Source organism: Tupaia chinensis, unplaced genomic scaffold (genome assembly GCF_000334495.1).
Source record: "Tupaia chinensis unplaced genomic scaffold, TupChi_1.0 Scaffold000298_2, whole genome shotgun sequence".
NCBI lineage: Eukaryota > Metazoa > Chordata > Mammalia > Scandentia > Tupaiidae > Tupaia > Tupaia belangeri.
The window spans coordinates 46,514-62,712 of record NW_006159788.1 but is presented as its reverse complement, the minus strand read 5'-3'; positions in this window follow the sequence as shown (position 1 = coordinate 62,712).

The window sequence follows — 16,199 nt, the reverse complement described above, 5'->3', positions numbered from 1 at the left end:
ACAGAGAGTGAGAAATTGCCCCCCTTGGGACCCGGCCCTGCCACAGTCCCTTCTCCTCCATTCTCTGCTTGGGCACACATGCACATGCACATGGCATGAGTTTCAAGTTGTGAGGTCCAAGAATTGAACTGCAGTGGGTCACGTGGGAATCCAGAGCCACTACCTACTGGCTCCCATATCTGTTACTTTTATAATCACCTTTGGATATTTTTTAGCCTACAACCCAAGAAAATATGTTCTTATTTATAAAACCATGCAGCATTAAAACTTTTTTACAGTAAAAATTCAACAACTTAACGATTTGAAATTCAAATATATTTTGGTTGGATCCTATAATCAAGATGTATTTTACACATTAAATCATTTGACAATTTACAAAGCACTTTATACCATTGCCTAATTTAAAGACTAATAGAAGATCATTGTAAATCCCATCACTTTCAACAACATGAATGAACCTGGAAAATATTATATTACGTTAAGTAAGCCAGACATAGAAAGACAAATATTGCCTGATCTCATTCATACTGGAATCTAAAAATTTGATTTCATAAAAATAGGAAGTAGAATGATGTTTAGTAGGTTGGAGGAGTGGGAGAACTGACACAGATGTTGGTCAAACAATACAAAATTTTAGTTAGTTGGCAGGAATTCATTCAAGATACTGATTGTGCAATATGGTGACTATAGTTAATAAGTCATTGTAGTTTCAAAAACTGCTAAAAGCATAGATATTAAGTGTTCTCACCACAAAAATGCTAACATATGAAGTGTTGCACTGTTAATTAGCTAGATTTCATCATTCTGCAATGTATGTATACTTCAAAACATCATGTTGTATATAATAAATATATACAATTTTTATCTGTCAATTCAAAAAATGAAAAAGATTATATAGTGATCTATTATAGAATTCCTGATATTAAGAAAAGCTATTCTTCTACTGTTTAAAGTTTCACTGAAACCTCATTTCTCATATCTAGGAAACTTATCATGTTGAATAAGTACTAAAACATTCCATGTACATTTTGGTGGTATATACACACCTAATCATTAGTAAAAAATGAATACCAGTAGTTGTGAAATATATGTGGCTACTGACATCAAAATTACTTAGCGATCTCTCGCTTTATTCAATGGCTCTGCTCATGAACATTTGCATTTGTTAAATTAAAATATCTTTCAAAAGCAACATTTGATAAAAGAATGTAAAGTTCTCTGTTGAAAAGCCCAGTTCTGTAATTGTTGCTTTGTAGAAACAAAAAATAAATAAATAAATAAAACAAATTTTAAAAAAGAAAAGAAGCATCATAAATATGAAATGTAATTTCAGAAATGAAATAGAGCAAAGATAGAATATCCAATGAAATAGCTGGGCTAGGCAATCAAGCACTAGTGTCAACGGTAAGGATGAGGGGGACATGCAGAGGTTCATGTGGATGAAATGGAAATTAGAAGCAGCTGACAAAGGGAAGAAATGTCAATGGAAGTGTAGGTAAAAGGCTTGATTCCATCCCTGTGGGTGATTCAGACAGTAGGATATCAGGACAGACAGGAACCAGCATTAAATCTGATATTGCTAATTCACACTATTTTTAGTCATTTTACATATGAAAAGGATGCCTTAGAATATAAAATAGGATTAGTCTGCAGTACATATCTAAATGTACCTGTCTGTAAAGGTTGGAGAATTTTGCAGATATTATAAATAACCAGGTAATTTACTTACATCCCTGCCCATGGAACTTCTCCATCCAAGAGCTACTTTCCCTCTGGTGTACTTTTACTAAGAATTTATGGAAGACATTTTTCTTAAGTAAAAAAGGTGGAAGAAGGTTCTTAGAAAATATGTATATAAAAGCAATCTTATTCATAATGTCTAAGACATTATTAGCATAATAGGCATTAATTCTTTTTCACTTACAGAACTTATGTTTTAGTGAAGTAATTTAATCATAATGATTATAAATCTTATTTAAGTAAATAAATAAATATGTAATGTATGCTATCTACCAAGAAGAATAAAAAAGCAGGATAAGGGATAGATAGTGAAAAGAGAGGTGTTGGAGAAGTGTTTGTGTTATTACATCCTATTTTGTAGAAGATAGTCAGGGAATGCATATCGAGTAGGTCATGTTTGAGCTGGGACAAACAAAGAGAAGGAGCAAGAGTGAAGACTGTGTGGGAAGGACTTTTGAAGGCCCTGAGACCAACAATACTGCCACATAAGGGAAAATACCAAAGGGCCCTGTTTGGTTGAATCACTGTAGAGGAGCAGGTGAGTGACATGACTAAGTCATATATATTGTGTGCTCAAATCACAAAGAGCCTTATAAACGATAGAGAAAACTTTGAATTGTGTTTTGTTGAAATGAGAAGCATTTGTTTTAGGCAAAGACTGGTATGGCCTAATTTACATTTTAATTGGATCATTCTAGCTGATAGGTAGAATAAGCAATAGCAGAATAAGAAGGAAGCAGAGACCAGTTCAGAAACTGTCAATGCATTAAGTAAATACTGTTGGATCCATACAGATAATTACTCCATTTAGCTGTAGTTTAAGGAAAAAGAGAAAAAAAGAATGTAGTGACTAGCCTATTATATTCCATCATGTCACAGTAATCATTTTTTAAAGTATGAATGATTCAGATCTATACAGCACCATTAAGAGTTGTAGGCACTTCAGACCCTACATTACAGATGGGAAAATGGTATTTGAGAGAGGTTTCTAATACTCATGATTAAATAAGAATGGCTACAGGAAGTGGTAATGGTAAAAATTAAAGATTTGTAGTCATACAGACATGAGTTCAAGGCCTAGGTCTGACATATACCAGCTGGTCAAGCCACATTGTTTCCTTTTCTGTAAAGTACATTACATAAAATATCACTGTAATGAGTGGATATAAAGGTTAAATTAGATAATTCAAATGAAATGCTTGCCACAGTTCCTGCAATAGGGCAAGTGTTCAAATTTAGCTCTTATCCTTATATTCAACCCACAAAGTCACCTTCAACATAAAATTCAAGTTATCAACATTCGGACAAGATTCAAGATAAAGCTTCACCATCAAATTAAACATTTCATTCAATAGTCATAATATGGCCTTCTCTTGATATAGGGACAACTTCCTTTTTTAAGAATATTTTGTTCTTTGGACCTCTGAATTTCTTTTTCTTACTAGCCTTATCCAAATTTTTTCCGCTAAAACATGTCTTCCTTCCAGATTCTAAAAGTCTCTACTTTGAAAAGTAAGAATACAGCAGGACACATTGTATACAAATGTAAAAAGTCAAGTTTAAAATGTCCTGGAAAGATCAACTCTATATTTGAGTCAAAAAAACAAATTTGAAAATTGTTGCATCACTGGGGCACCATTGTTCTAGACAGAACATCAACAAAATAATATATATTTATGACTTATACATTTTCTTATCTTTGGGTTTAGCAAGACATGTACTATAATCCAATTAGAAAGTAAAATGGATTTAATTACTTAGCACAGATCAAAGAACATAAGGCGGCAAAGAATCTAATTAAAATTAATAATATGATGGGCAGCTTTATCTAATGCCTAATCTAGGGCATTTCATCTTAATTTAAATTACGTTCTCAAAATCACAGAATGGACCCATCATTGTCATTGATGGTTATGAAATCTGATAACTCTGTGGCAAATCCTTCCTGTATATCTTATTTGTTCCCAATTCTAAGTAATAGATTTAAATCTGTTCAACAAAAAGAGGTCAGAAAGTTCACTCTGCTACATGTTGATATTGAGTTTCTTTAGTCTCCTATCTCCTATTTCAGCCTGATTAATATTCTTCAGAAGCTATTGAGTAGTGCAAATGATCTATAAAATGTACACAGCCACAGGCCATATTTATATTGAGTGGGAACAGTGCCTGAGTTAATCAAGGACTCTCATACATGCTTCTAAACCTCATTCAGAGTACATGTTTAAAAGTACTATTTATTTTAATGCTTCTACTAAATTGATCCCCCAGTACAATTTAAGAAAAATTTTAAAATCATTTTCTTGGCAAATGTATGGACTTAATCTCCAATATTAGCTTGTATGTATGTGTGCATCCACTCACACACATGTGCCAAACATAGAAAATGTAAGAAAAACATTTCTGATTAATTTATGGACTTAAACACGCCCAACATTAACTCATGTGTGTGTATACACATATACACACACATGTGCACAGCATAGATAAATATAAGGGGAAAAAATCTAGTTAAGTTACTTAACAATATCTGCTGTTAACTTGTATGTGTGTACCTGCATTCACACACATGTGTACGACATAAGTATCATTCCCTCACAGATCAACTTTTACATCATTTGGTGAGACAAGACTAATCTTTTATTCTGGGACAGAAATAACATATTTCTATAAATTGTTAGAACTGTCTTAAATATCTTTCCAGATAGATAAGTTAATCTACTAATTATACACCTCAATCTTCTTCTTCTTTTTTTTTTTTTTTTGAGAAAGATTTTTGCTATAGAGTGCGCATGTGCTCACCAGAGAGACAGAGAGACAGACCCTCCTGTGGGTGGGGAGGGGGATGGTCATGCCACAATCCCTTCTCCTTCAGTCTCCTCTTGGGATTTTGTGCACACATGCACATGCATCTGGCATGTTTTAAGCTGCCTTATCCAGAACTTGAACCACAGTTGATTACATGGTAGTTTAGCAACATTGCGCCACTTGCTGATCCAAGTATATGCCTAGACTTTAATTAATTTTTTAAAAGATATTTTGATCCCTAAACATCAGCTTTTGGGCTTGCAATCCCAGCACACAAAAGAACTCAATGGGGTTATAAAACCCTTTAAAATGGCAAGGGCAGTTTTCAGAGACTATAATTAATTAGAGTTTCACACGTTAAAACTAAGCAATGACAAACCCCAACCAAAAAACCACAATGGATGATTTAGATGAGCATCAAAATGGCAAGAAGAATAAAAATGTAGATGGTGTTTAAAAGAAGACTGAAAGTTTGAGGCAACTGTAAGTCTTCTCCCACATGAAATGTATCACTGGCCCTCTATGACAAGCTCTGCTGTTTTGCTCTCAGAGGTTTCCCTTTAAGCATCTTAAAGCCAAGGGTACTAAATCCTAGCCTGTCACTTAAGAAACCTGCCTAAAGAAGTCAGATTTCCAAGATATGCCAAAAAAGAGAAAAATCAATTGTAGAACTATTCTTTGGTGAATTATTTTGCATAAAAACATTTTCAGTAAAAGTCTGATTAAGCTCCATTAGAGACTACACTTGCTTGAGCTGATTGACTAATACCTCAAAATGACTGAAATGTGTGTTTATGCACAGCAGGGTAATTCTTTTTTACAGCAAATTCATGGATTCAATATCGCTCTTGTAGAGGTGCTTAAACTTAAGCACTCCCTGGTTGTTCTACCTGGTTTATAAAACTTCCAGTGAGTGCACATAATCAAACACTCCCACTCTTAGAGGGTTGAAACACAAAATATTTTCTTGCTCTTGGGAATGTTTCTCTTGATGCTAAAGCAATTGGTTCTTATAAATATTAACATTAGTGGCTCTGTACCAATATAGTAGAAATTATTTGTGATATCTCTTGAATCACGTGCTTTCTTGCACACTGTATATTAAATGAGACAAATTTTAAAAATCTTAATCTCACTGAGTTAAGGATGAGCATTTTAACTGTAAAAGTTCATTGATTTTGAAAAACAAACACAGAGAGGATGTAGTGGAGAGAATTGAACAGGTTGAATAGTATTGAAGAATATGGTCTGATTGAATTCCTCACATACCAAAAAGAAAAAAAAAATGAAGTACTAGACTGGACAGTTAAGGAAAATCCTGTACTTCAATAGAATTAGACTTTAGGAGAATTCAAATACCAAGTGAGGAAAATGTCACTGTTGTCCTGATACATTTACCACAAATATGGATTAGTCTGCAATGTAGAGGACATAAAAAGCAAATATAATATCAAGGAGATGAATATTTATTATGGTATTTGTCAGGGATGTACTGTGACATCTCAATTTTGAAAAAAAATCATTTTGGTTGCATTTAGTTAATTAGGAAGAATGGAGAAAAATAGCTTAATATCAAGGCATAGAACACAATCTTTCTAATCAGATTATCTTGTCTAGATGTCAAGATCACTTTAGGTTGATCAGATAATATTGTGACTATCAACTTCCTGACTGCCTCAACTTGGCCTCTGAGTCATCTTTGACAATATATTTGGATAATTGGAAACATTATTGCCATTCATATTTTACCACATAAAATCATTTTAGAGGCCAGTTAGGTTACATATAGATTCTACATATCTACAATAGCAAAACATGTTACTATAAATATTCTTCCTCAGGTTTCTATAAATGGTAGTTCTCATCATTGCTTAGAATTTGTTGTATTATGTATTACCATGGAGTGATGAATGTAAATCAATTTAGTGCGATCAGGGCACACATTTTTTTTTCCTCCAATGTGAGAGACCAAAAAAGACTGAGAGAGATAAAGCCATCTCCCCGACAGGATCTGGCCACACTGGAATCCTTTTTCCTCTGATGCGGTTCAGGATCTTGGGTGTACACATATTTTGGGTGAAGCCAATGTGGCCAGGATTTTAAAATCCCAGTCAACTATGTGAGTTCCAGCTTCCTCTGTGTAGCACCTAACCACTGGGCCACAGCTCAGCACAGCTTTTGAATACGAGCTATATTTATGGCTTTATAGCACTCATTTTAGGAAAACAAGAAAAGACACAACAATTCTTACTTGCAGGAAGTGTAGGATGCATCTTATGAAATAAATACCTGAATGATCATAAAAATGGTTCTTGAGAAGAAGTAAAGGATTCTTTTCTCTCTCTCTCTCTCTCTCTCTTTCTCTGTCTGTCTTCTCTCTGCATGTGTGTGTGTGTTTCGTTTTGTTTTTAGGTTTTTACCATAGCTGCATGCATTCCTCTGGAGAGAAACTGAGAGGGGGAAAGTGAGAAGTCATCCCCCAGGCGGGATGGCCATGCTATAATCCCTTCTCATCCATTCTCCTGCTGGAATGTTGGGCATGCATACATATACACCCAGCATAATTTTCAAGCCTCTAGGTCTGGGACTTGAACTGCAATTGGCCATGTGGGAGTTCAGTGCTTTAATCACTATGCCATCTTCTGTCCTTCACTGTCTTTTATGCAGGGCTAGATCAGGTAAGCATGAAGAGTCTTTAAAAAGTTCATAAAAAATAAATATGAAAAACTTTGCATAGATTTGAAAAACTTTTTGCACCAAAGTAAACTTGTCCTTTGATTCCATTTTTCCACATACTTTTTGAAGTCTTGTAACCATGGTGAAGACACCATGTAGCTGAGAATAACTGTTAGGATTTTGACAAACTAAAAAGAGAAATGAAAGCATACCATATGTAAGAGTTTGAAAACAGATAATGGGATAGAAAAATGCACAAGTAGGTTTGGGAAACAGTTGCTTTTCTAAGTTAGTTTGAGCTGAGTTAATATAGGGAAAAGAGAGGGAGAGACAAGTAGGCAACATGGACCTGGGCCAATCATGGACATCTTGATTTCCACTTTTAAAAGATTCAGCTTTATACTGTAGACCCCAGTGGTCCATTAAATGGCACAGTGGATATAAGCAGGACTCTGGAGCCAACTGGTCAGTGTTCAAGTCTGAGCCTTCAATACCAAGCACTGAGGTAACTTCAAACTATGTGCTTGACATTTCATGAGCATTCTTCCATTTAAAAATTTGATTTATAATAGTACCAATATCCTTTTGAAAATTAATAGAGTTGGGCCAGCCAGCAGTGTGGTGTTTAAGGTGGCAGGCTCCTATATGACCAACTGCATGGTTTGTGTCCCAGACAAGTCTTGAAAAATAGCAGACGTGTGTGTGTGTGTGTGTGCTCCCAAAATCTGAGAGGAGCTTGGAGGAGGGACTGCAGCATCACCACCCTCCCTAGCAGGGGCTTTCTCTCTATCTCTCTCTCTCTCTCTCTGTCTCTAGTGAGCCCATACACTCAATCACAAATAATAATGATAATAACAATAATAATAAAATTAAATCAGCTCAATAGCTCAGACCAGTGCCTAGAACAGCATAAGTGTTCTATAATAATAGCCTTTGTTAGCTGTGAACCAGAAAATGATGCAACAAGATAATATGTGGGAAATTTAACAGACATAATTCCCATTGAATTGATCATATGGAAGATTTATTTTGCTACTAACAATCATTTCTGACATACCAACTCTGCCAGGTCACTCATCTCCCACCAAGATTGATCACTGATACTAAGATGTGGTTATGCATTTTAAAAGTTGAATTTCTAATTCATTTTTAAAGTTTATTTATTTATTTCTTCCATAGAAGACAGAGACAGAAAGAACGTGACCAAGAGAAAGAGATATACACACAAAAGGCAAGTATCCCGAGCAGGGTCTTCATGCTGTGATCCATCCCAGTCTCAGCTGGCCCCGATCACAGGTACTGCACATGTGCACCTGGCATCATTAGGGAGTCCCAGGATGTAAACCCAGAACCAATCCTATTCGGGTCCAGTTGTGTAATTGAAGCACCACTACCTGCCCCTCTAGTTCTTTGTAAATATATTTCCTTTCAGGAAAACACTTCAAGTAAGTAAGTGGATAAGACCAGAGGCAAATACCACAGTCATTGTGAGTTTAAAAAGAGGTAACATGTAACATAGCTATTTTTAACCATTCTTGATAGAGGTAATTATATTTCTGTCTTATGCCTCCCAAAATTTTACTTCATTTGAAAAACGATCTCCTTATCTAAACAAATTTGATTTAAAATAAAATTTTCCTCAAATTACTGTCTCACTCTCTCAGCTTCAGATTTTCTTTGGTTCTTATTTTATGAGGAAGTCATCGAACTGTAAGATGACTTTCACACTTCTTACTTAAAGTGCTCAGAACATTCTGATTCCTTATTTTTATGCTACACTAATCAGATATGCTGAAGAAGGAAGATGTAAATATCGAAGCATATAAGACAATTCTCAAAAGTTAGAGTATGCATTTGAATTTAACTATGGCCTAAAGACCTACTTAAGTCAAAAGAAATAAAATGTAACTTGAAAAAAAGTGACAGCTGAAGCAATGAAAATAGTTAAGAATGCTAGAAAGAGTACACTAAATAAGATGATAGAACACTAAATAAGATGATAATAAAATCATGGGGAGAATGCTAGGAAACTCCAAAATTTCAGGGTTAAATGAAAACAAACACATTTACTATATGCAAGGCGTTTCCAAAAATGTTTTACAGAAATTTTGTCATGAAGTGTTTACAATAACACCATGTCATATTTACCATTGTTTTTCCAATGTCACAGAGGAAGACAATGAGGTAGAGTTCTCTCTCCTTATCTGTGGTTTTTGCTTTCCACAGTTTTGGTTATCTGGGGCCTGAAAATATTACAACAAAAATTCTAGAAATTAACAATTCATAAGTTCTAAACCTAATGCTGTTTGAATAGTGTGATGAAATTTCACACTGTCCTGCTTCAACTTGCCAGAGACATAAATCATTCCTTTGTCCAGCATGTGTGTGTGTGCACATGTTTGTGTATGTGTGTATATATGCATGTGTGTATGTGTATAGTCTCTCTCTACATATATATACACATGTGTATATACACACATTATATATGTGTGTGTGTTTGTACATGTGTGTGCACACATATGTATATACACACATTATATATATGTGTGTGTGTTTGTACATGTGTGTGTGTGTGTGTGTGTATGTATGTATGTATGTATATCATTGGTTTCAGGCATCCACTGGGGGGCTTGGAAATGATCACCTACAGAGATAAGGGGGGAATACTGTTCAGTAACTTGCACTTGTCTACATAGTTGGAAAGTAATGGAGTGATTCGAACTAAGGAAACTTAATTTGGAAATCTATACTTTGATACAATATCATGTTAAAGAAAACTACTCAACAAAGAAAAATGAAGAATCGGTGTATTTGTTCTGGGTACCTGTTTCTACATAATAAGCTACTCCCAAACCTAAAGACAACATTTGTTTTGCTCACATGTAACTGCAGTTTGGTCAGACAGGGCTTGATGGGTATAGTTTGTCCATGTTTTACTCATCATCAACTAGAAATACTTGAAATCTAAAGGCTGAAATTATCTCTGGGTTTTCTCTCTCACATAGCTGTTGATTGATGTTAATTGCTGGCTGAAATCTTAGATAGACTTTGACTTGAAAACCTACATGGGGTCTTTGCATTTGTGCTTCCTCACAGCACAGTGGCTGGATCCAACTGTGACTATCTCAAGAGAGAGATTCAGGTAGAAGTGGTGTTACCTTTTATAAACTAGCATTGGAAGTCAAGTAGCATCACTTTCACTGGTTACTTCTTGTTGAAGTAGCTACAATAGCTCATCTCCCTTCAAGGAAAGAAATAGATGTTCTCTCTTGATGGTGTAGTGACAAGATTCTGGAAGAGCAATTTCAGCTGGAATTATTGCTGTGGTAACTTTTAGAACAACCAACCTGACACAATGTTAAAGAGGAAGGAGGAGAGGGTGACATTAAGGTTTTCAATGAAAAGGAAAGTAAGCACAAGGGAAGAGTGTTCAACGATAATAATGGAAATCAATGGTGATAGTTGACAATGTTGGTATTCTGAATATGCTGAAGCCAAGTTACAGTGACAAGAGAAGTGAATAGGAAGAGACAATATGGTCTATGAAGTCTTGCCTGCTCTGGTTCCCAACCATTTTTCTGGCTTTATCTTATACTCCATGGATGGCTGTGCTCCAGGCACAATGGCCTTCTACCATATCATTGTGTAATATGCTTCCTCCATCCACAGGGTCTTTGCACATAGTGTTTTCACTGCTTGGAATGCAATTTTTACTTTTGTTTTCTCAGCTGAATCCTATTCTTCCTACTGATTTTAGTTCAATCCTTGCTTTATCAAAGAATCACTCCTCCCCAGACTAAATTAGGTTCTTCATTTATGATGCCTAATATTATTTTGGTTTTCCAAATTAGTTATCTCCATTTGTAAATAAGCAGTTATTTATGCCATTATTTATTAATACCTGTCTCCTCCACTGGTTCACAAGATCTATGAGATAAAAAATATGTCTTTTGCTCATTCCAGGAGACTAGCAGACTGCATGGACCTTACTGAGCCCTCTTTAGTTTAAATGTCTTTGTAAAATGGGTTTAATTTTTGAAAGTTTCAATGAAACAGAAAAGAGACATGTGGTATTTATAAGAAATTACAGACCAGTTAAATACAACACACCAATGACAAAATAACTTTTAGAAATCAGTTAGAAAGAATTAATTTATAATATTTGCATTAGTAAAGGTAGAATAGCCTTTGAAATAAATACACCAAAGATGTATATTGGCTCAAACAAACCAGAAATTTCTTTCTTTCTCAGTTATGGTGAAAGGAAATTCTAGCCAATTAGGAAGGATTCTACTTCATGCAGTTTTTCATCAGTTTATGTTGATGATCACTCTAATCTTCCATGTATTCTTCCCATGGCCCTGGTTATCTCCATTTGTTCCAGGCATAAAAAGGGGAGAACATGAAATCTGCATGATTTGAGGATTTTCTAGCTCAGGTTTAAGAATGATTCACTGTCAGACTAAGCTGAAATCTTACCAAATTACTGTAACTGACCACAAGAGCTTGGAAAATGTAGACTAGTGTGTGTTCTAAAAGAAGGAAACACTAGTCTTGGAGGAAAACTAGCAGTTTATGCTACAAGAGTCATCCAACAATGTCTTGAGACATTACTGTTGTTTACAGTCAATTAGATTATCTCTGAAGAAAGAAATTTTTTTCTTGTACTTAATTATTGAAGCAAGTGTTATAGATTAGTCTCAGAGTTAATACAATAAAGTAAAATAGAACTATCTCTAGAGCTGTAAATTTGGGTTGGATAGCAGGAAAAAATTCTCCAGCTACTGCAGTATTTTGAGAAAAGAAATCTCTTGCAGATTACCAAGCAAAGGCCAGAATGTCTTCCCTGAAAGTATAATGTGACTGCTCACCTAATTCTTCAGAAGTTCCATGTGCTATTCACCAATTACATAAGAAAAAAGAAAAAGGATGTGCAAATGATGATTTAATGATACAGCTTCAAAGGGAGCTACAAGGAACAGGAAAATCTAAAATCATTAGACCTCCAAGATCATAATTACAGACCTGGTTTTTGAACAGGGAATTTCCAAGGCTTACTGAAAAAGATCTTTAAAAATCCGTATGTAAAAAAAAGGGTACAGTGAAGGAAAAATATCACACACTCATTCTTTCACCTCAAATACCCTTTCATTTTATAGAATTAAGTCTTAAACATTATTAAAGTACATAAAACATTCTATTAAATTTGACTACTTTTATATATCTGTATATCTCTATAGAGAATAGCTATCTTAAACTAGAAATTTCATTTTAAAAATCCTGAAAGAAAGGTAATAAACTCTTTCTAGTATTTCTTGCTTCCTTTTCTCTTTCAGTACTAAATATGTCCAGAAAAGAGGCTGAGTAATTATTGTTAATACTGCTTGGTTAGACTTGGTGCAGGGAGATCCTATCAGTCAAGGTCCCCTGAGAACTAGTAACACCTTCAAAAGGAGTTCATGAAGAGAATTTATTTACTAAACTGGGGTAGGGCTAAGGAAACACAAAAGACTTGCAAAGGCAAGAAGGGGAAAAAAGACAGAGTGGCATTTATGATTTAATAAGTTGTATTGTTGCAAGAAAGTGGCTTCCCAATTGGAAGAATGCAGCCTCTGTCTACACTCTGTCTTGTGAGGGTTGGCATATAAATACCTCAGTCTCTATTCTGTCTTTCTGATTTCCTGCCAGTGAAGCTTTCCATTGACTAAATCCAACCAAAACCCAGAGGACTAGTTAGTCTCGTGATAAAGTTCACGGAATTCAGCTCCCTGGGAAAAGGAACAAGGTAGAGAATGTTGAAAAATATATACCCAACAGGGCACACAGAATATTCAGAACAGATGTAAAAATGTTTGTGAGAGAGATACCAGTAAATGTATATGATAAAGCAAATTTGCTTATGTACTCTGGTATTTATACTTTAATTTTTTTAAATGTATTTGTTTTCTTTAGACACAAATTTTGAAAATTTCAAAGATTCTGCATAAGATCTCTTTATCAAAAATAAATATGGGTTTTTGAAGTGTGTCTTTTGAACTACTGCCTGATTATGATAAAATAGAGCAGAACTGGAAATGCCAAACTGACAGCCAAGAGCCCTGATGAAACATGATTCTGTTCTCCATTTGCACTGAGAGGCGAAGGAAAGAGAAGAGTTAGAATGGAGACCAGAAAGAAGTATGATGTCCAAGTCTGGCACACTGGATTGGCAGAACTATGGTCAAGATACCCAGACTGATGATCCGGGTCCAGAATTTCTAACTCTGCAGCATTGTCACTTGAGGTTCAGTTGGCATCAGCCTGTCTGGGAATGGCCATAACTCAGGATTATATGCACACCCAGGTCCAGAGGAAAAAACTGGTAATGGATCAAGCAAAGAAGATAAGAGGAGATCTTGGCAGGCAGGCAGAGCTCAGAGGAATCTGGCAATAGGTAGAGATGAACAAAATCTATGAAACTGTTGATTGACCATTAGAGAGGTCCATCACAGTAACATGATTAATATCATGCAGATGGTAGGAGGATGAATAGGAACTCAATCCAGATCTTCTTTTCCTGATAACAAAATTCTTTCTGTTGTAACATATGGCCTACAGCAAAGAAGAAACAAAGATATCATCAATTAAAATGAATCATCTTTAATAAGTCTAGAAGTTGTTCCTAGCAACAGAATCTATTTCAATCTGTTTCAAAGCAGCGACATAGTTGTGATGCACAGTTGTAGAGCTAACAATACAGTTGCAGTATATCATAACACATCTGGTTAAAAAGTGAAACACTTTGATAATAAATATTGATCTTTACCATGTCTATCTAAGATTAAGTTTGTAAGCCAGATGTCTTTTAAAAAAAAAACAAAACTTTTCTTTGTTTAAGTTTGGTATTTTTAATGTTTTTTTTTTTTTTTTTTTCCTCCATAGGACATGCAGGCTTGCTGGAAAGAGACAGACACTGAAAGGGAAAGTGAGAAATCATCCCCCCAGGGGAGATGACCATGCCATATTCCCCTCTCCTCCATTCTCTTCCTGGTGTTTTGAGCACACATACATACATACATACATACACACACACACACACACACACACACACACACACATGCATAGCCTGATTTTCAAGTCACCAGGTTCGGGACTCAAACTGCAGTGGACCATGTGGAAGTCCAATGCCTTAACCACCACTCCATCTGACAGCCCCAAGAAACTATTCTATACATTCTAGAAAACTGAGTTATGACCACATCTTCTGTAGCTATTTTGTTGTCATTGAGTTTTGGGTTTTGTTTTTGTTTTATTTTTCATTTGTTTGTTTCTGAGAGAGGTTTGCTATAGGGCATGTGCACTTTCCAGAGAGATAGAGAGAGACAGAAAGCGAGAGATCACCCTACAGAGGGGGTGACCAGACCACAATCTCTTCTCCATTCTCCTCTTAGGATTTTGGGTACGCACACACATTCATGAGTTTTAAGCCACTGGGTCTGGAACTCAAACAGTGGTCAACTACGTGGGAGTCCAGCAACATAAACATTACACCTTCTGCTGGTCGCTGTAGCTGCTTTATTATAATGAGTCACAGGTTAAAAATTAGCTTACTGTACTTTACTCTTAAGACTATCTCTATATTCTCAGGGAGTTGTGTAGAACCCATTGATTGTTATTAATTCTCATGGTGAGTAGAAAAAGAAGCAAATTTCAAAATAAAATTCTTCAGTTAAAATTTTAGCTCTACAATAGAGCTTAATGACAACTTATAATTTACATTTTATTTGAGACTTAATTTTTCCTTCTGAAAACTGAGTATACTATTTCTTTGGTTGTTTCCTAATATATAACACCTATAAACATTTTTTGAGATGTGTAATTTATAGGAATGCAAAATTTGTTTTTAAATGTGCCATTCTTCAAAGATGCCTTAGAGAACATAATGACATTCAGACCCTTTAAAATACTGTATGTGCATGCATTTTGCCTCACAGGTGTGATGATGTCACTGAAAAAACTTGGATGTTTTTATAAACTTTATTAATATATTTTTTTTTAGAGAAAAGTCTATGTCTCATGTATGCCTGTGTACTCCATTAACCTCTTTCCTCTCCGGATATATGAGAAGATCTGACTTTAATTGATCACAGAAGATACCGAGAAAGCAGTGAATCCCAAGAAGATGCTTCCTTAGTCTCATTGATCATTATCACAATGATACCATTACAAAACCTTGGGGACCTTGATTCTATCTCTACCAAAATTTCATGGGAGAAGATGCTTTATTTTATCATCTGTTTCACCTACACATTTTCACTTTCTCTTATTTACAGAAAATAGAAAAATTTAAAACCTAAATACTGCGAATGCCTCCACCACCCGGTAGCAATTCCTGTGTTGTGCTGCTATTTGGTTCATGCGTATTCCTCTAAACATGGTGGGTCAGAGTAAGAATCTCCATGAACTTTTGCCCTTGCAGTTGCCAAGCTTAACAACTTGGATATTAAATTGTCAGATATCCAAATCTACTGATTAATTCAACGTAATACACATGCCTCTCTCAAATGATTTCCGCAATTCAGGAAGAAGACTCTTTCCTTGCCTTGACTTAATTATAGCTTGCGCACAGTTTATTCATCATATCCTTGTTCTGGCATTAACCATTCTTCCTAGGAAGGCATTGTCCTTTTTCTTTTTCAGCCAAAGTGTATGAAACTTGAGATGCAAACATGTGCCACACCACCATTTTGTCATTGCCTCCAAACTTTCTCTTGTCATGGTTATTCTGATTTTTTGTTTTGTTTTGTTTTAATTTCATAAGACCAATCTAGTCCATATAATGATTCAAATAAAGTCAATAAAATACACAATATATACTTCTTCTACATGTTTATAGAATAAAGTTAATTTGCCCACTAAATTAGATACATTCACATCAATTATTTTATTTTATTATAGGGTTTCTTCGCCATAGGGAATGCACATGAGAGAGAGAGAGA